The 26,861-nt window shown below is 44.6% G+C and overlaps 1 protein-coding gene across 1 annotated transcript in view; it reads left to right on the top strand.

Annotated features, from left to right (window-relative positions):
- The window catches only part of KCNH1 (potassium voltage-gated channel subfamily H member 1), a 423,679-nt gene that overhangs the window by 39,720 nt on the left and 357,098 nt on the right, over nucleotides 1–26,861 (top strand). The gene's annotated exons all lie outside the window — the stretch shown is intronic.

The following is a 26,861-nucleotide window of genomic DNA, read 5'->3' as shown; positions in this document are numbered from 1 at the left end:
AACTACAGTCGTTGTGTGTCTACATGGAGGAGGTAAGTCCACCACTACCTCCTCTATTTACCAAGAATTTGGTTTTTAAGCTCATTTAGCTTCCTTTTATCCTTTTGGCGCCTCTGTTCTCCTGCACAACCTAGTGAACAGGAAGAGCATAATCTTGGTAACACGGTAGTGCAGTGGTTAGCGCTCTCGTCTTGCAGCGCTGGGTCCCCGCCCCGGTTCAAATCCCAGCCAGGGCACTATCTGCATGAAGTTTGTATGTTCTCCCCGTGTCTGTATCTCCCCGTTTCCTCTGAACAAACCGCTTTCCTCCCACATCCCAAAAACCTACAGATAAGTTAATTGGCTTCCCTATAAATTGGCCCTAGGCTAAGATACATGAACTACACGATACATACATAGACATAGGACTATGGTAGGGATTAGCTTGTGAGCCCCTCAGAGGGACAGTTAGTGACATGACTATGTACTCTGTACAGCGCTGTGGAAGATGTCAGCGCTATATAAATACAAAGCTGCAGCAAGGGACACATGGGTTGCCAGGGGCTGGAGGAAGCCCCAGGTAAGTAGATCTTGTTTTCTCTTTTGAACTCAGACCTTCCCTTTAAGGGGGCCAGAGTGGTCAGTCCTGAAGGGGCTAAAAGATTATTATACATTTCGGTTTGAACAATCGTTCATGTGTCATTTTGACAGATAAAATCCTGCCGTGGCTATGGACCTTTAAAGTAGCTTGCCACCATTGTTGGACAGTAGTGCAATTATCAGCTGTTCTTCCAATTAAGTTGAGTAAACAACTCCTGAATTGACATCTGCCCCGTGTACTCCTATAAGAGAAATAGACTTTGACTTCTATTGTAGCTCACAGTCATTCTGTGTAGTAAAAATTACAGCAAGCATTACAAGTGACAGTTGCCTTAATGGCTTTTTTTTTTTCATTTTAATTTATCCGCCGGCACCTCGTGTTAAATGCGGGCGCTCTCCACATTGTGCTTGCATCAATTTCTCTGGAAGACATTGGCTGAGAGGATTGAGACAAGATTATAACACTGTGCCGGAAACTGACAGGACAGCAGCTGCTGCAAGCAAATTGTCCCTTTGTTTAAAGCATAGGAGGATCTTAGTGTACCCTGGAAACAAAGGCATGCGGTTTTATAAACTACTACACAAATTCTGGCGGTTCCACACACATTCCCCTAGCGCAACCCCTCCCCCCCCCCTTCCAGCTTCAAGTCTTTTTTTTTTTTCGGGGGGGAGGGGGGGGGGTGGAGAGACACAAACAGGGCACGTTGGCTGGCAGTTGGGGCCCATTTGGGTGATCAAAATCAATGTTTGTATGGCAAGGTTTAGATATTTAGAAGGTGGAGAGATGTTTTTGCGAATATGTGTCATCCAGATACATTAATTACAAGGGATCCTTGCAAGGATTGTGAGGTATTTATGGCAAATCGATAAGACCCTTTGTTTACTGGTGTGGGAAAAAAATTCTCCTGTCAGGAAGAATGTTAATTAATTAGGAGCCATAATTTATAGGAATTTACTACTTGCTAATTTACTACTTGATGTCCGTGTCAGGAGCAATTCAGCACTTCGGACAATCCCTGTATAATGACAGTGTCAGAAATAGCTCAGCACCTGGGACAGCCTCTGTAGAATGACGGTGTCGGAAGCAGTTCAGCCCGTTGAATAGCCCCGTATAATGTCCGTGTCAGAAGTAGTTCAACACCTTGTACAGCCCCTGTAGAATGACTGTCTCAAAAGCAGATCAGCATGTCAGACAGCCTGTGTAATGACAGTGTCAGAAGCAGTCCAGCACTTTGGACAGCCCCTGTATAATGACCGTGTCAGCAGCAGTCCAGCACCTTGGACAGCCCCTGTAGAATGACCGTGTCAGCAGCAGTCCAGTGCCTTGGACAGCACCTATATAATGACAGTGTCAGAAGCAGTTCAGCACCTTGGACAGCCCCTGTACAGATTATTACTGTTACACATTAGGTTTTGCATCCTTTAAAGCAGACCTTAACTGAATCAAAAAGGATGAGTTTTTTTTTTTTTACCTGGGTCTTTTTTCAGCACCCTGTAGTTTTTGATCATCTGCTGAGCCCCCTCCATTGTGCTGTTGCAATTTGCCTGCATTTGTGATTTTAGATGAAATGAATGGGAACGCATGCAAATCCCATAGCTGCATGATGGCGTAGTGGTTATCACTTGCAGTGCTGGGTTCACGGTTCAAATCCCAGCCAGAGCACCATCTGCATGGAGTTTGTATGTTCTCCCTGTGTCTGTGTGGGTATCCTTTGGTTATTCTGGTTTCATCACATTTGCCAAAAACATACAGATAAGTTAATTGGCTTCTCCCTAAATTGGCCATAGACTATGATACATACATAGACATATGACTGTGGTAAGGATTAGGTTGTGAGCCCCTCTGAGGGACACAACACAATCTATACTCTCTACAGCTCCGCAGAAGATGTTGGCGCTATTTAAACAATTTATAACAATAATAGCAAATACAGTGCTATGCTACTTGCTAAGTGATCTCCCATTTGAAAAACGTCCCTTGGCTTTTGCACGTTGGGAATCGTAATTGAGGCAAAACATGCCCTCGAAAATAAAAATGCTGTGATTGCAATTTTCATTGTGGAAAACATTTTTTATTAAATCTGTCCCATTAACAGTTACTTTTAAAGAGGAACTCCAGTGAAAATAATGTAATAAAGTGCTTCATTTTTACAATAATTATGTATAAATGATTTAGTCAGTGTTTGTCATTGTAAAATCTTTCCTCTCCCTGATTTACATTCTGACATTTATCACATGGTGACATTTTTACTGCTGGCAGGTGATGTCCATGGAAGGAGGTGCTGCTTGTTTATTTGGCAGTTGCTAATTCCTACAATGCAACAAGGCTCCCACTGTGTGATGTCAGGACTAGTGATGATCGAACACCTAGATGTTCGGTTAGGTTCGGCTGACGTCATCCAGCCCGCCTGCCCCCTCCCACCACCGGGGGGGCGCCGGTCCTCCCGAGAGCCGGCCTGCCCCTCCCCCCCCCCCCCGGTGCCATGATAGCGCGGGGGGGGGGGGGGGGGCAGGCCGGCTCTCGGGAGGACTGGTGGCGGGAGGGGGCAGGCGGGCTGGATGACGTCAGCCGAACCTAACCGAACCCGAACATCCGAACATCTAGGTGTTCGATCATCACTAGTCAGGACCTCAGATCTCACCACAATATCAGCCATACAGCGCCCCCTGATAATCCGTTTGAGAATAGGAAAAGCTTTCTCATGGGAAAGGGGGTATCAGCTACTGATTGGGATGAAGTTCAATTCTTGGTCACGGTTTCTCTTTAAGTCAAGTTTGCTCACTGGCTGTCTCCGGGACCACTACCTCTCTGAGCCCCTTTATCTAAGATTCTCTAACTGGCAGCGTCCAGGGGCATAACAATAGCGCCTGAAACCGCTGGGGGGGGGGGGCTGGGGACTGGGGGGGCCCACTTCTTCTCCCTCTCCTTACCCACAAGCAGAGTACACAAGGCAGTGGAGTAACGTTTTCCTGCTCCAGCACTGTGTGTTTCCTCCAATGCTCACAGCCGCACACTTTCTGCTGCCATTGGCTGGCTCCCGATCACATGACCAATGCGAGTCATATGTTAGGAGCCAGGCGAATGGCAGCTGAGAGTGTGCGGCTGTGATGCATGGAGGAGACCAGCCGCACTGGAGCAGGTAAGTATTACTCTTGCCCCTGCGCTATTCTGCATGCATGTCGGGGCCAGGGGTGTGCATTTGGGGGGGGGGAGGGGGCGTGTTTGGGTACCGCGGGGAGAAGTTTGGAATCTAGAGGTCCCCATGACAATTTCGCAGAGGGGCCCTAATACGCTTTTGTTACACCCCTGGCAGCGTCTTAGATAGTGAGAAGAGGAGAACAGTATTTGCTGACTGTTTTTTCTCTGCTAACTCCATGGTAGATAATTATTATATAACAGCTGCTCACACTGACAGCGCGGCTTCATATGGGACTTCCCAGACTTGCTGTGAGATAAATCGTTTAATGATATCATGAAAACTGCAGTTCACATTGTAGAGACCTGATAAGCTGGTCTGTGCTGTGACATTATGGTGCCCATTAATGGTACAATCTCCCAAACGATCAACCCTGCGATCGATTGCTTGCATCAGGTACTGTTAATCATATTATCGATCGGCAGTACAAATTTCAGAAAGATTCTTTTTATCTGATTGAATTGTTTAACATTTTCCTCCACCGGTGGGTGAATGGGTACCTTAAAAGACCACCATTACAAAAAAAATTTAAAATTTAAAATTCATACGTATAAAATATACATTTGGTCTTGAATAAAATGCACTATGAATTTATGTTCTCCTATGTCGCTGTCACTTGCAATAAGTAGTTAAAATCTGACAGATTTGACCAGTTTTGGACTAGCCCAGCGTAGGGATTCTCAGGTGTGTTTTTTTTTTTTTTATTATTATTCTCATTCTTAAAAGCACTTACTAAATGGCAGTCTCCAACTGCCAAACCAGTGTGCAAATGAGTAGGGAAGTTGTTTGGTACCTTTTGTACAGATCCTTTCCGTAGAGAACTTTTGTAAAGAATTAAAGGTAACTTTGAGGACCCCATAAGTAGATGAACTAGTCCAAAACCTGTCAGAATTTTATTGACCTTTATTTATCTGATTGAATCGTTATAAATGTTTTCCTCCATTAGTGGGTGAATGGCTTCCTTAAAGGACCACTATTACGAAAAAGTTTAACATTTAAAATTCATGTGTATAAAATGTACATTTAAACCAGAATAAAATGTATTATACATTAATTTTTCTCCTATGGCGATGTCACTTACAATAAGTACTTCAAATCTGACATATTTAACCAGTTTTGAAATAGTCCAACACCTCATAGGGATCGATAGGGTTTTCTTTATTCTGAAAAGCACTTACTGAATGGCAGTCTCCAACTTCCAAACCATTGTGGAAATAAGTAGGGAGGTTGTCTGGTATCTTTGTACAGATCGTTTCGGGAGAGTACTTTTTGTAAAGAATAAAGGAAATGTTGAGGACCCCCATAGGTAGATGGATTAGTCCAAAACCTGTCAGATCTGTCAGACTTCATCCTGTAAGCGACAGCAGCAAATGGAAAAAAAGGAATTTATAGTGCATTTTACTCAGGAGAAAACGTGCATCTTATATGTATGTGTTTACGATTTTTGACTCATTGCAGAATTGTCTTCCTTTCCTATAGTTTATAGGGCATTCCTCAAGCCAAATACTTTTTGTTTTGTTTTATTACTCTAATTCCCTATAAACTAAACAAGCCTCGCCCACAGCTTTTCACAGTGCCTTGGCATTTTCAGAGAGTAGCAAGGGCTCATGGGAGCTCAGTCTGGGCAGGAGCAGGGGACGATGGGAAGGTGTTACTAGCCAGAGATTTCAGAGGCAGAGGGGAGGAGGGAAGAGGAGAGGGGACAGAATTTACACACAAGCAAGCTGATAGCATCTCCAGCCCTCAGCCTGTGACAATGTGACAAACAGAACATGGCTGCCCTCATTGTATCACAGGAATAAATAATCATAAACTGTTGAAGCTGCTTGCAGGTAGATTTGCTGTGTAAACTTTAGATAAGGTATATAGACAAGTTACTTGTTATAGTTAGTTATTCATCTCGGATCCGCTTTAAGCTAAGGATGAACTCCGCACCCTGACAGCTGAAACGTATCTCTGTGCACCAGGAATGATCGCGCGGTTTATAGTCTGCGGTTCTTACACCGGCTGTTTCCTCTGTGTTCTAGTTATGACTGCCTGGTTACCAGCCACGTTATTGCATCCAACAAAAAGTAGGTTACTTGAGGTTTATTATTCTAGCTAAAAGCCAATTTGACGTCTGCGGTGCAGGGGACGGTGAGCCTCCCGGAGCTTCCTATAGGGCGAGATCCGGTGTCTGGGCATTGGAAACGATTATAGCCATCATTAGGATTTCCCTCTGAGCCCGTTCCCGGCTGTGGATGCCCAGGACGTTATCGCATACATTTGTCTGCTTGATGCCTCTACATAATGCATTTGCTGGGTACACGGCAGTTTGGCACAGGCCTCACTAAGCGATAGGCAGAGCCGCAGCAAGGATGGATTTGTTTTCAGCCGGTTGAGTTTTGCTTATGCGAGACGTAGGAGGTAAACAGCATTCCCAGCTTCCACTTTGTTGTTTTCCAGCAGCGCATGAGTGCCAAGCCGCAGCTGCATTGTCAGATGCCAGGAGCAGCCGCCGGCACCTGCTGATCCCTGCTGTCCCAGCGCAAAGTAACTTTAATGAATAAGTGAACTTCTGACACCGATCTAGTAAATCAACTTTAAAGGTGGCTTGATAGTTAGCGCTCTCGCCTTGCAGCGCTGGGTCCCTGGGTTTGAATCCCAGCCAGGCCACTATCTGCATGGATTTTGTATGTTCTCCCTTTTTCTGTGTGGGTTTCCTCTGGGCACTCCAATTTCCTCCCACATTGCAACAACAAACAGATAAGTGAATTGGCTTCCTATTTTGACCTTAGACTACAATACATACACTACACAATAAATACATACATATGACTATGGTAGGGATTAGATTGTGTGCTCCTCTGAGGGACAGTTAGTGACAAGACAATATACTCTGCACAGCACCACGGAAGATGTCGGCGCTATATAAATACTAAATAATAAGTGAGAGGGATATGGAGACTGCCATATTTATTCCCTTTAAATAATGCATTTTGCCTGGCTGTCCAGGCGATCTTTCATTCTTCATTAGTGTCTGAATCGCACACCTGAAACAAGCATGCGGCAAATGCAATCAAACTTAAAGTGGACCCAAATTAAAAATACAAGATTTCAGAAATAAAATCTATTTTCTAAATTATAATAATAAATAGCAGCCTTTTTTCAGTTGCATGATGACAAATATAAAATATTTTACATTTATTGGAGGAACCCCTCTCTTCCTTTCATATTGCCGGGACAGAATCCAGCAGACTGGTGGAGGAGATAAAACACAAAACACAGGCAGCTACTGATGATGTCACAGGGGAGGTGGTCTCAGCTTGTGTGAGATTTCACATAGACGACGCCCCTGTGAGGGAGGGTAGCTGATGACAAACACACCCATGATCTAAAACCTCCTACTAAGCTCAGAAGTAACGGCTGCCACCTGTATAACCCTAGTTATGAAAAGAGAAGGGTGAAAAGCATGCACTGAAATGCTCATAGACTTGAAGGAGTGTTTATTTATCTTTCTATGTGTCAGAGTGGTGCAACTAAATATTTTGAATTAAAAAAATCTTTGGTCCGCTTTAAAGGACAACTGAAGCGAGAGGGATATGGAGGTTGCCATATGTATTTCCTTTTAAACAATGCATTTTGCCTGGCTGCTGATCCTCTGCCTCTAATACATTTAGCCATAGCCCCTGAACAAGCATGCAGCAGATCAGATGTTTCTGACATTATTGTCAGAACTATGACGGGATCTGGTTACTTTTTTCACACATGGGGCTTGATTCACTAAACCGTTATATGACAAATAGCACACCTTATCAAAGTTAACACGCCTTATCAGAGTAGCATAGCGAGCGCTACGAAGTTATGCCTGCTAATTGGCAATGGCACTCGTCCTGCCCTGAGCCCCTGCAGGTTCGTAGCACTCGCTATGCTACTCTGATAAGGTGTGCTAACTTTGATAAGGTGTGATATCGCTGATAAGGCGTGCTATTTGTCATATGATCACAGTTTAGTGAATCAAGCCCATGGATTGTTGCAGTGTCATTGACTCCAATGCAGTTGCGTGCCGAGCAGTACGGCAGTTGCAGTACTGCATCGCCTCTGCCTCTTCTGCCACATTGCGTCATACTGCGGGTTATGTGGCCAGCCTCGTAGAGACTAATGGCCACTGCGACGAGCTGCGGCGTGGGAGATCACTGCGACGTGAAGCGGCGCTACATGTGTGAAAGTGGCTTAACGCAAAAGAAATACAGATTGGAATTGGGCCAAACAGAATTGGCACTGAGCGCATTGAATTGGCCAAGTTCCCAGCTGCATATACTTTGCATTAAAGGGGCACTATGGCGAAACATTTAACAATTTTGAAATATGTGCAAACACAAACAAATAAGAAGTACATTTTTTTTCCACAGTAAAATGAGCCATAAATTACTTTTCTCCTATGTTGCTGTCACTTACAGTAGTTAGAAATCTGACAGAAGCGACAGGTTTTGGACTAGTCCATCTCTTTATGGGGGATTCTCAGGCATTTATTTATTTTCAAAAGCACTTAGTAAATGGCAGTTGCTCTGTCCAAACTGCCAAAAAACTGTGTAGCGATCAGGGAAGCTGGCCAGCATCATTGTTTAAATCCTTTTTAGGGAATATCTTTATAAAGAATAAAATCCTTGCTGAGAATCCCCTATGAAGAGATGGACTAGTCCAAAACCTGTCGCTTCTGTCAGATTTCTAACTACTGTAAGTGACAGCAACATAGGAGAAAAGTAATTTATGGCTTATTTTACTCTGGAAAAAAATGTAGTTCTTATTTGTTTTTGTTTGCACTTGCACATATTTTAAATTTTTAAATGTTTCGCCATAGTGCCCCTTTAAGTTTGCACTTAAGCCAGAGCACCTGTGGTCATAAAAAGGATGAAGATGAAATGGGGCTGTAGGTAAGACAGCAGTTTTTGTCTGATGGTCACCTGGCTTTTTTAGTAAGATGTGGTGGAATGGAGGCTAGCATCCACAAGGTCCCTAGTTTCTCTCCTAGGCAACTGCCAAGCATTCTCCACCAGGCCCCTAGTATCTTTCCAGGCCCTAGGCAACTGCCTAGGGTTGCCTTGTGGATGATCTGGCTTTGCCTGTAGTTCTGCGACACAATAAATAGCCGGTGTGCATGGTGAGTGTTACAGCAAGCCGCTGCGTTCAGGTATGAATCAGATTCCCAGATACAGCTGCATAATCAACGATACCTAACGAGGTTACGCAAGGACGCCTTTAGAGCAAGTTGCCTGCATTTCCATATTAGACATCTGTTTCGCTTGGTAGATTGCTTTAGAATTTTTAATTGATGTGTCTGCACCCTAGGCAGCTGCCTCTCTGCCCTCCCCACCCTATACTTCTGCACACGTATAGCAATGTAAGCCTACATGCCAGCCTGTGAGCTTGGTTCAGCTTTCTCTATGCGCCCTAGGCAGCTGCCTTGCTGCCCTCCCCTCCCTATACTCCTGCACACGTATAGCAATGTAAGCTTACATACCAGCCTGTGAGGTTGGTTCACCTTCCTCTATGCGCCCTAAGCAGCTGCTTCTCTGCTCTCCCCACCCTATACTTCTGCACAGGTATAGCAAAGTAAGCTTACATACCAGCCTGTGAGGTTGACACAAGGCCTCTCTCAGGGTGGCGAGGTAGCTGGCAGCTCCCAGTCACGATCCTGTGCTGCATTAGCAGCAGCCGCCTCCATGACATAATCTCTGATACAGATAATCTCAGCATTATGTTTCCTCTTTCTCTCTGAGTGCCTCGGACAGCACTAGATACCTCGTACACAGGCAGGATTATGTCAGCTGTATTGTGCCCTTGCGTGTTATCAAAGCTATTTCAAACAAAAATACAGGAAGATCTGAGCCAGGCCAGGAGATACACAGCATGAGGGCACAGCCCGGATTTTATGCCGTAAATGGGGGGGGGGGGGGGGGAGGAATCTGAGACGACTATACTTAAAGGGATCATACTTAAAGAGAACCAGAGATGAATTAAAGTAAAGCTTTTATACATACCTGGGGCTTCCTCCAGCCCCATATGCACGGATCGCTCCCACGCCGCCGTCCTCCGCTTCCTGTATCAGCCCGTTCCGGGTCCCGTAGTTTCGGCCAGTCGGTGGCAGCACGCGGCCAATTGTCCGCATCACAGGGGCTCCCTCCATACCCGTACGCGTGCGGCTCCATACTGCGCAGCCGCATGCGTAAGGTTATGGAGGGTGCCCCTGTGCATGCGGACAATTGGCCGCGTCTGCCGGAAGTGACGGGACCCGGTACCGCCGATAGAGGAAGCGGAGGATGGCGGCGTGGGAGCGATCCAGGCTTATGGGGCTTGAAGAAGCCCCAGGTATGTATAAAAGCTTTTTTCATTTTCCCTCTCTGGTCGTCTCTGGTTCCCTTAAAAAACATCAATGCCCTAACTAAAACGCTGCATCCCCGCGGCTGAACACTAACTAAATCACCCCAAACTCCCCAGCAAAAATCCACGACTGTCTTGGTCGTGGATTTTGCTGCCCCGGAAGGCAGAGCTTTCAGCTGCAGCTCTGCCTCCATGCGCGTGAATTCGCACGTATCTCTGCCTCTCCCCGCCCCTCTCAGTGAAAGAAGACAGAGGGGCCGGGAGAGGCGGCTATCCACGCTGATGGACACGTGTAGAGGCAGAGCTAAAGCCCAAAGCTCTCCCTCTCACGGAAGCGCTCCCCGCAATGTGCCCCGGGGAGTTTGGGGTGATTTAGTTAGTGTGCAGTCGTGGGGATGCAGCGTTTTGGTTAGGGCGATGATATTAAAGAGATTTTTTTAAATAAAAACCTGAATTTTGAGAGACTTCAGTCTCTCATTAAGCAATACCAGTTGCCTGGCAGCCCTGCTGATCCTCTGCCTCTAATACTTTTAGCCATAGACACTGAACAAGCATGCAGCAGATCAGGTGTTACTGACACTATTGTCAGATCGGACAAGGACAACTGCAACAAGAGGGAGATAGAGGCTCCCGTATTTCTTTCCTTTTACATTTTCTGTTCAGGTTTTCTTTCAAGAGGGATTAATATGTAAAGACAAAAGAAAGAATCAAGAGCCCCAATAGTGTATTATTGATAAAAAATGGATAAGTATTAGAGGATCAATGTTAAGGTCGACCAACAGATAAATCCCTCTCTGATAGAATCTGATCAGAGAGGGATCGTATGGCTGCCTTTACTGCAAACAGATTGTGAATCGATTTCAGCATGAAACCGATCACAATCTGTGAGGCTGCCGCTGCTGCCGCCCCACCCTGCATACATTACCTGCTCTGGCCAGCGCGAGTCCCCTGGTCTCTGCTGTCATCTTCTCCGCTCCGGAATCCGGACCGTTCCTGCAGCTACTGAACTTCTTGTCCAGGGGAAGTTTAAACAGTAGAGGGCGCTCTACTGTTTAAACTTCCTGCTGGGACAGGAAGTTCTGTGTAGCTGCAGCGGTCCGGAGCCCGGAGCTGAGAAGAAGACAGCGGGGACCAGGGGAGTCGCGCCGGCGGAACAGGTATTGACGATCGAGAAAAATCTTCCGCATGGACGGATCGACGGGAATCGACGGGAATGATCGATTTCGGACGGAAATCGATCGTTCTGTCAGAGGTGTGCGCGGCGGTTTCACAGCCGATTCGATCACTGTGATCGAATCGGCTGTATATTGGCGGGAAAATCGTTAGGTGTATGGGCCCATTTATACTCATAAATATACGTTGCTGAGTACAGGCAACCACTTGTAGCACTTTGGGGGAAAAACAAGCCTGCCCCCTTTCGGGCTAAAAAGTCTCTCTCCGTAGACCGGAAAGAGGTGATCACACCCATCCACCAGGTGGATATATAAACACTCAAAAATTAGAGGCGCCAATCCAGGATAAAATACATTAAAGTAATATAGAATGGAGGATATTGGAGGACGTACTGTACCTCCCCAGAGAAGACACAACAGTGGTGTATCATAAAAATACCATTTATTCTTATTCCAACAATTCTGCAACGCGTTACACGGGTCTCACTCCCGCTTCCTCAGGCAAGATACAATGGCGCTATACATGCTATTGACATTTACAGCTGCTCCTTATTGTATCTTGCCTGAGGAGAATTGTTGGCGTAAGAATAAATGGCATTTTTTGATACAGCACTGTTGTCTTTTCTTGGGAGGTAAGTCCACCAATATCCCCCAATTTATATTTGTATGTATTTTATCCGGGTTTGGCGCCTCTGTAATTTCTGAGTGTTTAAAGAGGGATTGTTAGCCACAAAATCAAATTCAAATTCCAAGAGTGCAAGAGTTCAGGTCCACTTTAAGAAATTTTATCTCAGTCAGACTGGCTCTATTTTTGCCAATGCCAACAAGGACGCTTGCCATCTCTCTTCCTACATTCCTGCTCCTCTCTGATTGGCTGAGGGCAGTTCAATGTGCAGCTGAAATATGATGAATGCTGTACTCTCACATGTTTACAAAGCAAGCTAGCTATAACAGTGCAGTTTCTAGGAGGAAAAAAAAGTAAGGGAGGAAATGACATCATGTTTGGCTTCAGACAGGAGGAATCTAGATGGAAAATGCCAGGAACAGAATTCTCTTTATTTACTATATTAAATTCACTGAAATCAGAATGTGTACAGTACAAAATATCTGTTATGTAAGTAGAACAAGTATTTATCGTTATATATATATATATATATATATATATATATATATATATATGTGTTTTTTTCCTGGGATAGGTGAGTAGATATAGATTTGAGTACCTATGTGTACCCAGCACATTATAGGTACTCCATGCGTATTTATTGCTGAACATTGTGCCATGTTAAGTTATTTTATATAGATTGTTACGGAGGAGAATCTCTCATTACAGCTCCTGCCTCTCTCTTTTATTTTTTGCTGTAAAGCTGTCCATAAATCGTATATACATTACAAATGACTGCAGCATGTTTCGCTCACAGCTCACAGTCTACCTATAGCCCGGTAATGTGTTGGGTACAATAAGCTTTGGTGTAAAACATGCTGAATGCCACAGCTGGACGTAATATATGGTAAAGCATTGGCTGTAATAGTTGGCACAGGATTCACCGGGATGTAATTTATGGCCAAATAAATGCGCCGCGGCAACACAAGAGGACTTGTTTTATCATTTCTGTTGAGTTCGGCGCGTTTTACCAACATAAATAAAGTCCTATCGATAAAGCACCAGGCGACAGGAATAATATTTTCTTTGCGCTCTAGAAGGTTTGGCAGAAATGTTTAAAGTGTATCTCCAACTATAGAAGTAGGAGAGTGTTGCCTTGAGGTTCAATAACCTGTTATTATCATTATTATTAGAATTTTTCATTCAGTCCTGAAAGGATACCGGAAGTGACGCGTGACGTGAAGATATGTTCCGTGCCAGTCCTACTTAAAACTACGCTTTATTCCCTTATTCTTTTACTGTGAGAGTGACAGATGGATGGGGCCTTTTCACAAATGCTTCTGTCCCCTTTTCCTCCTTTGCTCTCCCATGTGTCCCCTTCTTTCCCCCCCGTGCTCCTTTGCTCTGCCATGTGTCCCCTTCTGTCTCCCGTGCTCCTTTGCTCTCCCATGTGTCCCCTTCTGTCTCCCGTGCTCCTTTGCTCTCCCATGTGTCCCCTGCTATCCCCCTGTGTGTCATCCTTTGCTCCTCTTTGGCTCCCGTTCTGTCTCCCTGTGTCCTGCTCCCCTTCTGTTCCCCTGTGTCCTGCCCCCCTTCTTTTCCCCTGTGTCCTGCTCCGCTTCTGTTCCCCTGTGTCCGGCCCCCCTTCTGTTCCCCTGTGTCCGGCCCCCCTTCTGTTCCCCTGTTTCCGGCCCCCCTTCTGTTCCCCTGTTTCCGGCCCCCCTTCTGTTCCCCTGTTTCCGGCTCCCCTTCTGTTCCCCTGTGTCTGGCTCCCCTTCAGTTCCCCGGCTCCCCTTCTGTTCCCCTCTGTCCTTCTTGGCTCCCCATCTGTCCCCCCTGGTCTCCTCCGTCCCCCCGTTCCCCATACATAAACACAATTAGCAGCAGCGCGGCTCACCTAATGCACAGCTCCAGCGGCGATCACAGACCTCTCCCGCGCGGTTCCCTTAGCATCGGATTCTGCTGATGACGCTATCAGCAGAAGCCGGCACTAATTGGGCCGCGCGGGAGAGGTCTGTGATCGTGGCTGGAGCTGTGCATTAGGTGAGCCGCGCTGCTGCTAATTCTGTTTTTGCACAGAGAGCAGAGGAGACCAGGGGGAGCAGAGGAGGACACTGGGAACAATACAGGGAGTCCCTGACATTGCGGCGGATCGGCGGTTTGTATCAGAGGGTGTTTGTAAGTCAGGGACTTCCTATATTGGCCATATAAGGTGCAGGGAATTTTTCTCCTCATTATTTGGGAAGGAAAAAGTGCATCTTATATGCCAGATAATACAGTACAAAAAAATCGCGTGTGTGTGTGTGCGTGCGTGCGTGTGTGTGTGGTGTGTGGTGTGTGTGTGTGGTGTGTGGTGTGGTGTGTGTGTGGTGTGTGGTGTGTGGTGTGTGGTGTGTGTGTGTGTGTGTGTGTGTGTGGTGTGTGTGTGTGTGTGTGGTGTGTGTGTGTGTGTGGTGTGTGGTGTGTGTGGTGTGTGGGTGGTGTGTGGTGTGTGGTGTGGTGTGTGTGTGTGGTGTGTGGTGTGTGTGGTGTGTGTGTGTAGTGTGTGTGTGTGTGTGTGTGTGTTTCACCATCACTCAAAAGTGCCCCGGCCGATTTCAACTAAACTTGGTATACAGATCCCTTACTACCTGGGATGGTATGTTCTGGGGGACTCGCACCCCTCCTGCACATCTGGGCGGAGCTACAAACAGCCAGATTTAACCCATTCACGTCAGTGAGAAAATGTAAAAGGCTGCCATTTTCACAGTATTAAAGCCAAAGTCCCCAACTTTGGTTGGTCACTGGGTAACTGGGATTAATACTCAGGAAAGTGGGTGGAGCCTACAACAGCCAATCAAGATTCACCTATTGATTTTCAATGAGTATATTTAAATTGCTGACATTCTTACTTTGTTAACGCCAGGGTTCTCAAACTTAGCACAGTCGGTCACTGGGCGAATGGGATTCATATTCAGGGAAGTGGGTGGAGCCTAAAACAGCCAATCAAAATGTGCCTATTGATTTTCAGGGGCAATATTTAAACTGCTGCCATTCTTACACTGTTAATGGCAGAGACCTCAAACTTGATACAATCGGTCATTGGGTGACTGGGGTTCAAATTCAGAAAAGGGGAGTGGACCCACATATAGCCAATCAGATTTTTTTGATTGATAAACGGCTTCCATTTTCACATTATTGATGCCAAGGACCCCAAAGTTCACAAACTTGGTCATTGAGTGACTGTGTGTCAAGGTTGATTTCTGTAGCACTGATATACTGTATTGAATATGAGTTTTATAGTGAAAGTGATGTTTTTTCTTTAACTTGAGAATCTAAATGCAGTATAAAGCAGTGATTATTCCACAATTCATATATGATTTGTGCAGCCTTCCTTGCCTGATCAGATTCTGCTGGGTAGGTTAAAGGACAACTGTAACAAGAGGGATATGGAGGCTGCCATATTTATTTCCTCTTAAGCAATACCAGTGTCATGGCTATCCTCTGCCTCTAATACTTTTAGCCATAGACCCTGAACAAGCATGCAGCAGATCAGGCGTTTCTGACATGATTGTCAGATCTGACAAGAATAGCTGCATGCTTGTTTCGGGTGTGATCCACACACAACTGTAGCCAAATAGACCAGCAGGGCTGCCAGGCAACTGGTATTGCCCCTGAGCAGTAAATAAAAATGAAATTTGGACTTACCTGGGGCTTCCTCCAGTCACCCATAGCCCATGAGGTCTTCTGGCATCCTTTTCTTCCTTCTTCTGGTCCTGCTGACGGCTCGGGTAATCGGTGACTTTGGGTGAAGTCTGGTAATTGGCGACTTCAGGTGAAGTGGCATGGGAGAACCTTGCCACGCGCAGTCGCGTCATCATGCCAATCTCTGTAAGCCTCCTGCACAAGCATGGTGCTCTAAAGACTGAACCGAGCATGTGCAGGAGGCTTACTGCGACCGGCAGGATGACACGACGGGCGCGCATGTGTGACTTCACCCAAAGTCACTAGTTACTGGAGCTGCCAGCGGGACCAGGAGATGGAAGAAGAGGATGCTGGAGGAGCTCTCGGGCTACGGAGGAGGCAGAGTGTTATTTCCTCCTTTACTCTCCTCTGCCTGATTGTGCATGCATTGCCTGCCCTCCACTACAGAAAGTGCATTGTCTCAGTATGAGAAATATTGGCCAATCAGAGAGGAACATAGGCGTGGTAGGGGAAAACAGGAGGGAAAGAGGCTTCAGCCAATCAGGCTGCATTAGTTAAGTCTGAGGGGAAAGTAGAGAAGCAAAAAAGGACAACCCAGCATGCCCTGCAACTTCCTTTTTGTGTACCAAATTTTGTGTGTACCAAATAAGAGTCAGGTAAACTGGGGAATGGTCATTTATCAACAAGAAAAGTAATAGTGATTTTAACTTTTGGATTGCCTGGTTAGCATCCTTATTACTTGTTTACCAGATAAAAATAAAGAATTGATTTTTTATTTTATGCGCGACAGTTACTCTTTAAGTCTGCCACCAGGCCCACATATATCTCTCTTGGACTCGTGGTGACAATGTTGAATTGTTTGGGTCACCTGATAATATTCCATTAGCGTGTGCCCAGGAAAGCGCACGTATTCGCTGCATGCCATAATTTATAGATCATGAAATGACAGCGCCAACGCCACCTTGACCGCTGGCCCTCGTTATCCCTCTCCGCTCATTAGTTTGATAGATGAACTCAGATAATTACATGCCGAACGTGTATTGTGCGCCTTCCAATCAGTCACCTCCCAGTTAACAGATGTATCAGCGATCTGCAGGGTAATCAGGCCTCTGTCAGACATTTAGCTGCCAAATGGGGTGAGAATTGTGCTGACAGGTGTTGCCGATGGTTGTTTGGCAGCAATGAGAAAAATGGTTCTTTATTGCCTTCGGTTTCCTTTGGGTTGATTAGCGTGCAAGTCCTCAAAACATGGCCACGAACACCACACAAATCTTCAAAAATAGAAAAACGAATAAGCACGGTAAATAATGATTATTTTATAAGCATTCTGCAAAGACACCTGATTCTGTTTTAACCCATTCGAGCCAGGCTTGCAAGTGCTCCAGGCCAATTTATTTCAGCACATTTTTTTATTTATTTGTTACATTTCCCTGCTTCGAATTAGTACTGCTGTAAAGTGTGTTTATGGCCACTTGTCACTAGGGGTCAGTGTGAGACAATAACCGAGGACGCGTCTACTTTCAGTTTCTATATTTTCTGCTTGTAGAGAGAGATCAAAGCATTCCAAGAATTTACAGCACGACGCGTTCTGCCAACTGAGGCCAAAAGCAGCGCACTTATCTCACACTAACTCTATGGAAGCTACAAATGGGTTAATATTAGCATCATGTAAGCCTTGCCCAGCTGCGCTCATAGATTGAGGGAGGGCTAACGTGTGAGCCAATCACGTTGTATACAGTATTTGCATATTGTTTAAAGCCAAAGCATGTGAGCTTTAGATGTTGATGAGCTTATAGTTAGTTGTGCTGAAAATAAAATAAGACCCTGATCAATAATGCAATGTTCTTGAATGATTTATTTCACCCCGCCCTTCCTTTTGAGACACAGGCATGTCAACCACATGTACGCCAAAAAAGGGGGCCTGGAAATGTTGGCACCCAGAAAAGCCGATTGTAGAGTACTGGTAAATTCACAGATATTCTTCTAATAAAGTCATAGTAAAATATTGGTATCGGTACATTTTACTACAGCTAAACCTATTCTCACACGGAACCCTCCCAATACCAATGCCTAATCGTAACCACCCTCCATGACTAACCTTAACCACCCACCCTCATGCCTAACCTAACCCTTCCCCCCCCCCCCCCCCCCCTCCATGGCTAACCCTTATCCTTTCTACTCCCCGTAGCTAACCTTAACCCTCCCCCTCATGGCTGGCTAACCTTAACCCGCCTACCCCCCAACAGCTAACCTTAACCCTCCTACCCTCCTACCCCCCATGGCTAGCCTTAACCCTCTTACCCCCCACGGCTAACCTTAACCCTCCTATCTCCCACGGCTAACCTTAACTCTTCTACCCCCCACGGTTAACCTTAACCCTCCTACCCCCCACGGTTAACCTTAACCCTCCTACCCCCCACAGCTAACCCAATCACCCACACCCCCTATGGCTAACCTTAACCATCTCTGAAAAAAAAAACCCTGCAAAAACATTATTTTTTGGGTGCCACCATTTGGTCCCATAGAATTATTGGTAAGGAGGGGAAACTTCCGCCGCTAGCGCCTGCCCAATTTTTCTGCTTTTGTTAATTAAACTGTGAGGTTACAGGTTTAGTGTACTGAGCCTAAACTGTCTTAAAATGGAGCCCTGAGCATAAATGCAATATAGCTTCATCATTCATTTCACCTTCCTTTTAAGATACGGGCATGTAAACCCCAGTCTAGCTCCTGCTGTGACTGTGCTGTATATAATTACACCGTCTGTGTCTTTCATTACCAACCTGACTGACTAAACCCTGCAGCCTGCGAGGTCACTTTTGATAACTTTAGGCTTCAGTGTGTCAAAATTGAGACTAAGGGGGAAAAAAGGTGGGCATCCCGCATCTTTAGCAGACATTGGGCTTGATTCACAAAGCGGTGCTAACTGTTAGCACGCCTGTGAAAACCCCCTTAGCACTTCTAAACGAGCTTTTCGCGCGCAAAACTTTATGCGCGTAAAACTCTACGCGCGCACTGCAGGGCGCTCTGCGCGAAGTGCCCATTAAAGCCTACGGGACTTAGCGCGCGATCTGATTCAGAAATTCAGTGCTAACCTATTTAGCACCCTGGTTAGCATGTCTAAAGACTTTAGACGTGCTAAGTAGGTTAGCACCGCTTTGTGAAGCAAGCCCATTGTGCGGTGGCTGTACGCACGCTGGTCTGACTCCTGATTCTCGGCCATGGCGGTCTATATTCATGCATGCAATTTCACTTCATATTAACAGGACGAATTGATAATTTTTCGTCATATCCGATCTGATTTCTGATCACTTATGTACAAAATTGATTGGAAAATCGGTCAGAAAATTGATCTGAAAAAAACAATTGGAGTTCAGATTGGACCAGCTGGAAATTATCAATTCGACCTGTCAATCTGATGTGAAATTGCATAGTGTGTGCCTCCAGCCTTGGAATACATAAAAGGCATCTATTTTTGGTGAGTGATAACATGACAAATCTATCACCTGATCTAACCAATCACATGCTTCTCATGAGTTCTGGCAGCCGTTTCTAGGGGTGGGCGAGGCGGGTGTCCGCCAGGGGCACAGGAGGGAAGGGGGTTGTAATGATGGAGGAGGGAGCTATGGGAACACTGGGACTCAGTCACGGGCAGGAGGGCCCTGACTCCTCCCTCCCTATCCTTGGACCTCCTCCCCCCCTGTTCTCCCCCTCCACTGCAGAGTTACAGCAGTGGGAAGCAATTAGAGAAAACTCACCTTCCAGGCTCCAAGTGAGGTTCATTTGCCGCCGGGCTCCTCTGTCTACAGCGCTGCTCAATACTTCCTGGTTAGTGGAAGTCTATACTAGGAGTATATACTATACCTGGCTCCCTATTCTGCAGGCACCTATACCTCTCTAACCTATACTGGTTCACTTATACCTGGCTAGCCTATACTGGTGTATCTATACCTGGCTAACCTATACTGGGGCACCTATACCTGGCTAACCTATATTGGGGCACCTATACCTGGCTAACCTATACTGGGGGCACCTATACCTGGCTAACCTATACTGGGGGCAACTATACCTGGCTAACCTATACTGGGGGCAACTATACCTGGCTAACCTGTACTGGGGGCACCTATACCTGGCTAACCTGTACTGGGGGCACCTATACCTGGCTAACCTGTACTGGGGGCACCTATACCTGGCTAACCTGTACTAGGGGCACCTACACCTGGCTACCTATACTGGGGCACCTATATGTGGATGACTATACTGGGGGCACCTATACCTGGATGACTATACTGGGGGCACCTATACCTGCCTAACCTATACTGGGGCACCTACACCTGGCTACCTATACTGGGGCACCTATACCTGGATGACTAAACTAGGGGCACCCATACCTGGCTACCTACTATGGGGGGCTAAATCCTGCATCGCAGATAAAGTTCTCAAGCCCACAAGGGAGCAATTTAGCCTTGAATCTGCCTTGAGTTCTGGTACAGAGCAGAACACAGCAGCAGAAAGACAAACCATGTGCAACGAAATCATACATGAATCATTACGGTGACTGTTTGTATAATAAAAGGCGTTACTCATTTTCAGTAAATATTACTTTTCACATTGCGGCTGCATAAAACAGAAATGAAATGCTGGTATAAATGAGCGAGGAAATATCGCCGGCAACAAATTATGTAAATGTCGCACAGAGCTATGTTGAAAGTAAAACATATTTAGATATACATTGATCAAATAAGCCTCTCATCGTACTGCAGCATGGGAAGATAGACACACATGAAAAACCCTCCATAGCTTATATTAGACTCGCAGAGCTCAGATTACGCATGAAATATTAAAGACGAAATCATGATAAATGTATAGAATAGGCAGCATTTACATCAGCCGCATTCCCCGCAGGCGTCGCTCGAGTAATATAGACGTATCAAACATTTAATAAGCAGTTTTCTTAAAGCTACATCAAACTCCTGAGCCCTGCCGAATGTTCTTCTGAAGACTGCTGACCCCCAAGAGAAGAAAATGTGAAGATTGAACGCTCTATCTAGATATGAATGGTTAGCGGAGTAGAGCGAGGGGGCGCCTAGGGTAAATTCTAGGCATCCCCTCGCCCTGTTCTGCTAGCTGTCATCACAGCGACACTGCCGACTGCGGGAAGGAACAGTTGCAAAGACGCCAACAGAGAAGAACTGCAAGGGAGGGTGACCAAACGCCCTTAAAAGGAAGACCACAGAGACAACGGGAGAACCAATGTCAGAAGGATAGCGATGGAAAACAAAAAGGATTAGGGCCTTTTTCCACTACACAGCTGAATCGCAAAATTGCAAATCGCTAGTGATTTTTAAATCGCTAGGGTTACTACTTTATCATAGAAATCATGAGAAGTATTTTCCACTATAGTGATTTGATTCGCAAATCGAAATCGCTTTCTGCAGCGATTTTAAGAGGGATAAGGCAATGCAAATGAAAAATCGCAATCGCATAACAAAATGAACAAAAAATCGCAATCTCTGGCGTTTGTGATTGTGATTGCTAGTGGAAAAGGGCCCTTAGGGTACTCACAAAGGAAGGTTGCACAAGGGGGGCAACCGAGCACTGAAAGGAGGCAGAGATCTATAAGCCCAACACCACTATGTCTGGCTGGAGCTGGATGTGGTCGCACTCAACAAAAGGTCATATCAATGGCAAAGCCACTTGGTACCAACACACAACACTCCCAAAGGAGGGTGAAAAGCATGAAGAGGGTAAGAGGCGCCCAGAAGTAGATACAACTGAGTCAAAACCAGCTAAAAATAGAGGTGGTTTACCTCAATAAGGACAAGTTCATATAAATATGAATTTTGCAAAGCACAGGCAACTCGCTTCGTACCTGGCTCCGCACCTGGCATTGATACAATTCTGGCCATTTATTTGGTCTGTGGAAGTGGATGCAGACCCATGAAACGCGTTGCCTGTCCTTACTCAAATTTATATTTATATGAGCTTGTCTTTATTGAGGTTAAGATACCTCTATTTTTACATTTTTATCTCAGTTTCATCTTCTTCTGGGCACCTCTTACCCTCTTTGTACCACAGAGAAGAAGCTAAGTGAGTTCGTTTTGATAAGTGCAGCAACACAGCTATACATTATTATGTTTTTTTGACAGCGCTATGGAAGATGTTGTTGATAAATAAATAAAAAAGATACAGTAGCGTCTTGTTTAACTGGCACGATTGGGATCAGATGATGCAGGATAAGTGTACTTTTTGGTTGCTTGATAGGCCAAGCTAATACAGTACTATACCCCACTCTATATGCAAACCAAAACCTCTATATTTAATAATTTAATACAGTAATATGAAAGTAAATTAACCTTGGGGGAGCCGTGGAACACAGTCTTTAAGCATAGCACCGCCCACAAACAGCCTAAGAAGTTGGCCTTCAACATACCTCCCAACTTTTTGAGATAAGAAAGAGGGGCACTTAAGCCACACCCCTGCCACACCCCTGATCACGCCCCCGCCACACCCCTAGTCACACATAAAATAAAGATTTCATAAGAAAAATATGTTGTTTTATTCAAACCACACTGGTCCTTTCTATCCTGGTTCATTTTCCTTCATATTAACATTTTAAAATGAGTAATATATCAATTTTAAAGGATGGGAATAAAGTTTAGAGTCATAACACATTTTTTAGTAGAGAAATATATATATTTACATAGAAAGAGGGACAAAGTCCTGAAAGAGGGACAAATGAGGAAGAAAGAGGGACTAATGACGAGGAAAGAGGGACAGAGTGACAGGGCTCCAAAAGAGGGACAGTTGAGAGCTATGCCTTTACCACAGAGTACTGCTGGAGATTTGTGCTAGTTGGTTCAGACTGCTGGCTAGTTAAAGTGGACCCAAATTAAAAATACAAGATTTCAGAAATAAAATCTATTTTCTAAATTATAATAATAAATAGCAGCCTTTTTTCAGCTGCATGATGACAAATATAAAATATTTTACATTTATTGGAGGAACCCCTCCCTTCCTTTCAAACTGCCGGACAAAATCTGGCAAACTGGTGGAGTAGGTGGTGTCCGGCAATGGAGGAATTGCTAATGGCTGCCCCCAGTATAACCCTAGTTATTAAAAGAGAAGGCTGAAAAGCATGCACTGAAATGCTCATAGGTTTGAAGGAGTGTTTATTTATCTTTGTATGTGTCAGAGTGGTGCAACTAAATATTTTTAATGAAAAAAAAATGTTTGGTTTGGGTCCGCTTTAAGTTCTGGATAACCAGGACTTTACTGTAATAATACACAGCTACACACAGGTAAACTCCAATACGTGATTCCCATAGTGGTAAAGCAAAATGCAGCTGTACTTTCTACTATTTCTTGAGTTCTGCATCCCCGTAGCATTGAGAGGCCATTGAGACAAGAAAATTCTCCTTGAATTGTGTAATCTCAATCTCAAAAGCATGAAGTGTTCACTTGCTTGCTGACTGGTGTAGGGACCAGTTCTATGTAGTGAACCTCGATGCTGGTAAATTGGTCTAGTACAAAGTGCTGCAGCCAATTTTGGAAGCTGAGATCCTCTATTTTGACAACAAATGCAGTTTTGCAAACTAGATGGGTTCCAGCTTGCTGTGAGTGTGTTTTCAGTGCAGAGAGTTAATTATTGTTTGCGAAACTCCATTATATTTGAAGAGACAGTAGGAGATCCCAGAATCCTTTAAAGCCATCATCCCCACCTTTTGATGTTATTGAACTTCCTCCTCTATAATGAAACTTGATTAAATGTTTGTTTATTTTCAGTAGTAAAAGTACTTTAAAGAGAATCTGTATTGTTAAAATCACACAAAAGTAAACATACCAGTGCCTTAGGGGACATTTCCTATTACCCTCTGTCACAATTTCGCCGCTCCCCGCCGCATTAAAAGTGGTTAAAAACAGTTTTAAAAAGTTTGTTTATAAACAAACAAAATGGCCACCAAAACAGGAAGTAGGTTGATGTACAGTATGTCCACACATAGAAAATACATTCATACACAACCAGGCTGTATACACCCTTCCTTTTGAATCTCAAGAGATCATTTGTGTGTTTCTTTCCCCCTGCATCTCTCATGCACTGAAGTTTCAGGCTGCTCTTTTCTTCCTGCAAACAGCTTTGCCCTTGTCTGTAATTCTTCAGTATGTGAAAGCCCAGCCAGCTCAGAGGACGATTTATCCAGCTTGTAAGAGAGAAGAGAGAAGCTGCTCTAATCTAAATAACACACAGGCAGTGTGCATAGAGGGGCCTGGAAGGGGGAGTTCATAGCAGAACCACAACACTGAAGAACTTGGCAGCCTTCCAGACACAGGCTGACAAGTCTGACAAGAGAGAGATAAGTTGATTTATTACAGAGACTGTGATAGTACAAAGTGCTGCAGTAAGCCAGAACACATTAGAATAGCTTTTGGAACTTGTAGGATGATAAAAAACAGGATGCAATTTTTGTTACGGAGTCTCTTTAAGGATAACTTTTTCTGTAAATGTACAGTACTGGAGAGAAAAAACAAAAACAAACGGGAGCCCAAATGGTACAGTATGTCACAAGTATTGGGTATAAAAAAGTACTTTATAGAAGGGTACTCACAAAGGTGGGTTGCAAAGGGGGAAACCGACCACTTCAAGCAGGTGGAGTGTTTTAAACCTGACTCCACTCAGGTCTACCAGCAGTCCTGGACTGGGTCGCTCTCTTAGCAAAAAACCTGCGCCCCTTGGATAGGTGCGCAAGGCTCCCCTCCCAGAAGGGTGGGGGGAGTAAGGTACAGTAGAGGGCAAAGAGGCGCCCAATGTATATAAAACACTTTAAAATCAGTAAAAAAAAAATAATAAAAAGAAAAAAGGTTGAGCTGGCTTACCTCACAGACGACAAACTCACTTTAAGTAAGGAAGTTTAATGGAATATTAAGCACAGGCAACACGTTTCGTGGGACTATACCCACTTCCTCAGGCCAAATAAAAGTGCCTACAGATACAAGAGAGGCGCTCAGTGCTCCGCACATATACACACATAAAATATAATAGCATTATAAAATTATAAAATTATTGGCCTGATGAAGTGGGTATAGTCCCACGAAACGCATTGCCTGTGCTTAATATTCCATTAAACTTCCTTACTTAAAGTGAGTTTGTCGTCTGTGAGGTAAGCCACCTCAACCTTTTTTCTTTTTATTGATTTTAAAGTGTTTTATATACATTGGGTGCCTCTTTACCCTCTAATTTTTCTGTAAATGTTCCACTTACAGCTGCAAAGTAACTTAATGCGTTTTTTTCCAATCCTCCCCCCTTCCTGTACTCACCGGGACCCACGAGAGTCCCTCCCAGTATATCAAGGAGCGAAGGGCATGTTTTTGCCAATGTTATATGGATCATATAAATCAGGAAGTACTTCAGCGTGACCAGGGCTGTGGAGTCGGAGTCGAGGAGTCGGAGCAGTTTTGTGTACCTGGAGTTGGAGTCGGTGGTTTCATAAACTGAGGAATCAGAATCGGATGGTTTTTTTTTGTACCGACTCCACAGCCCTGAGCATGACATTATTCCAAAGTGTGATATCTACAGGTAGTATAAATCCACGTGAACACCACCAACAGCAGAATGAAAGGCTTACTAGTAAGAATCAACCCACATTATTAGGTTTTAAATAAGGCATGAGCAATTCCCAATAAGCTTCTCTATCTCTCCAGCAGTCCTGAATGTTGTACAGCACTTCAATAGGGCATCCACAATCAATAAGCATAATCATAAAAGACAAAAAGCAGTTCTGATTGTGCACTTCTTTATTCAATGACACAAGATTGCGAAACCGGTCGGGAAGGAGATGGGCTGCACCTTCATCTTATCCCCGTTGTTGACCAACATACATGCATAATTTTACTACCGGGGTATCCAAAGCTTCGGCCCTATATGTAAGTGGTTGTTGTCTGCTTTTATCTTCATTAAAAAAAAAGCAAAGTGAATGAAGATAAAAGCAGAAGAACAAATACTTACATATGGGGCCCAAGCATTGGATACCCCAGTAGTAAAATTGTGTGGGTATGTTGGCCAACAATGGGATAATATTCTTGACCGGTTTCGCAATCTTGCATCATTGAATAAAGCAGTCCACACTGATAACTGCTTTTGTGTCTTTCATGATTATAGAGGGTGATTGTAGATGCCCCATTGGAGAACTGTACAACATTCAGGACTGCTGGAGAGCTGGAGTAGCTGTCAGTTTTGAATCCAAGACCCTCCATTCCTTTGCAATGGACGCGTTGATCCGGAAAAGTCAATGCAGAATGCAGACCCAAATTTGCGGTCCGTTCGGTGGAACAGGCCCAATGGATCTGTTTCAATGGATCAATGTGAGCCAATCCTATTGATTAAAGCGGATCCGAGATGAAAAACTAACTATAACAAGTAACTTGTCTATATATCTTATCTAAAGTTTAGATAGTTTACTCAGCAAATCTAGCTGCAAACAGTTTTAATAGAATATGATTATTTCTTCCTATGATACAATGACAGCAGCCACGTTGTTTGTAAACATTACACAGAGACAGGCTTATCAGTATCTTGAGCACTCAGCCTGTGAAAAAAACCTAATCCCCCCTCCTCCCTTCTCCCCTCTGCCTCTGAAATCTCTGGCTAGTAACACCTCCTCCTCCTCCTGCCCAGACTGAGCTCCCATGAGTCCTTGCTACTGCCAAGGCTCTCTGAAAACCTGTGGGCGTGGTTTATTTAGTTTATAGGGAATTAAGGTATTAAAACAAAAACAAAAAAGTATTTGGCTTGAGGAATGCCCTATAAACAATATGGAAGGAACACAATTCTGCAATAAGTAAAAGTACACCTCGGATCCACTTTAAGATAGGATCCCTTTACCTCCGTTAGGGTCCGTTCTGTTACGGTCCGCTAAATGGACCATTTAGTCCAAAGTGAACCGGGCCTTAAAGAGCCAACAGAGAGAAAGTGTTGGGACCTAGAAAAAAAGTAGAAGGGAGGGCCACAGACTGAAGTGACTAAGAGAAAAAGGGCCCCAAATGTATACCAGTAATATACAGGGCAAGGCTATGTTAGCTTGATCAAGAGGTATTGACCTTGTTCTCCAAAGTTTTCTCCTAGGAGATCATTTTTCATCTTCTGTTTAAAATAACTTTCCAGTACTCTGCAATTGAAAAAGTACCAAAAGGTAGGTGAAAAAGTTCTTCTTGCTTGTTGGTGACCTAAAAGGAATTCTATTGATAAGTTTTGAAACTATCACCTAGGAAAAA

Source organism: Hyperolius riggenbachi, chromosome 4 (genome assembly GCF_040937935.1).
Source record: "Hyperolius riggenbachi isolate aHypRig1 chromosome 4, aHypRig1.pri, whole genome shotgun sequence".
Classification (NCBI taxonomy): Eukaryota; Metazoa; Chordata; class Amphibia; order Anura; family Hyperoliidae; genus Hyperolius; species Hyperolius riggenbachi.
Note: the sequence above shows the minus strand (reverse complement) of the source record. Positions and strands in the feature narration are given on the sequence as shown.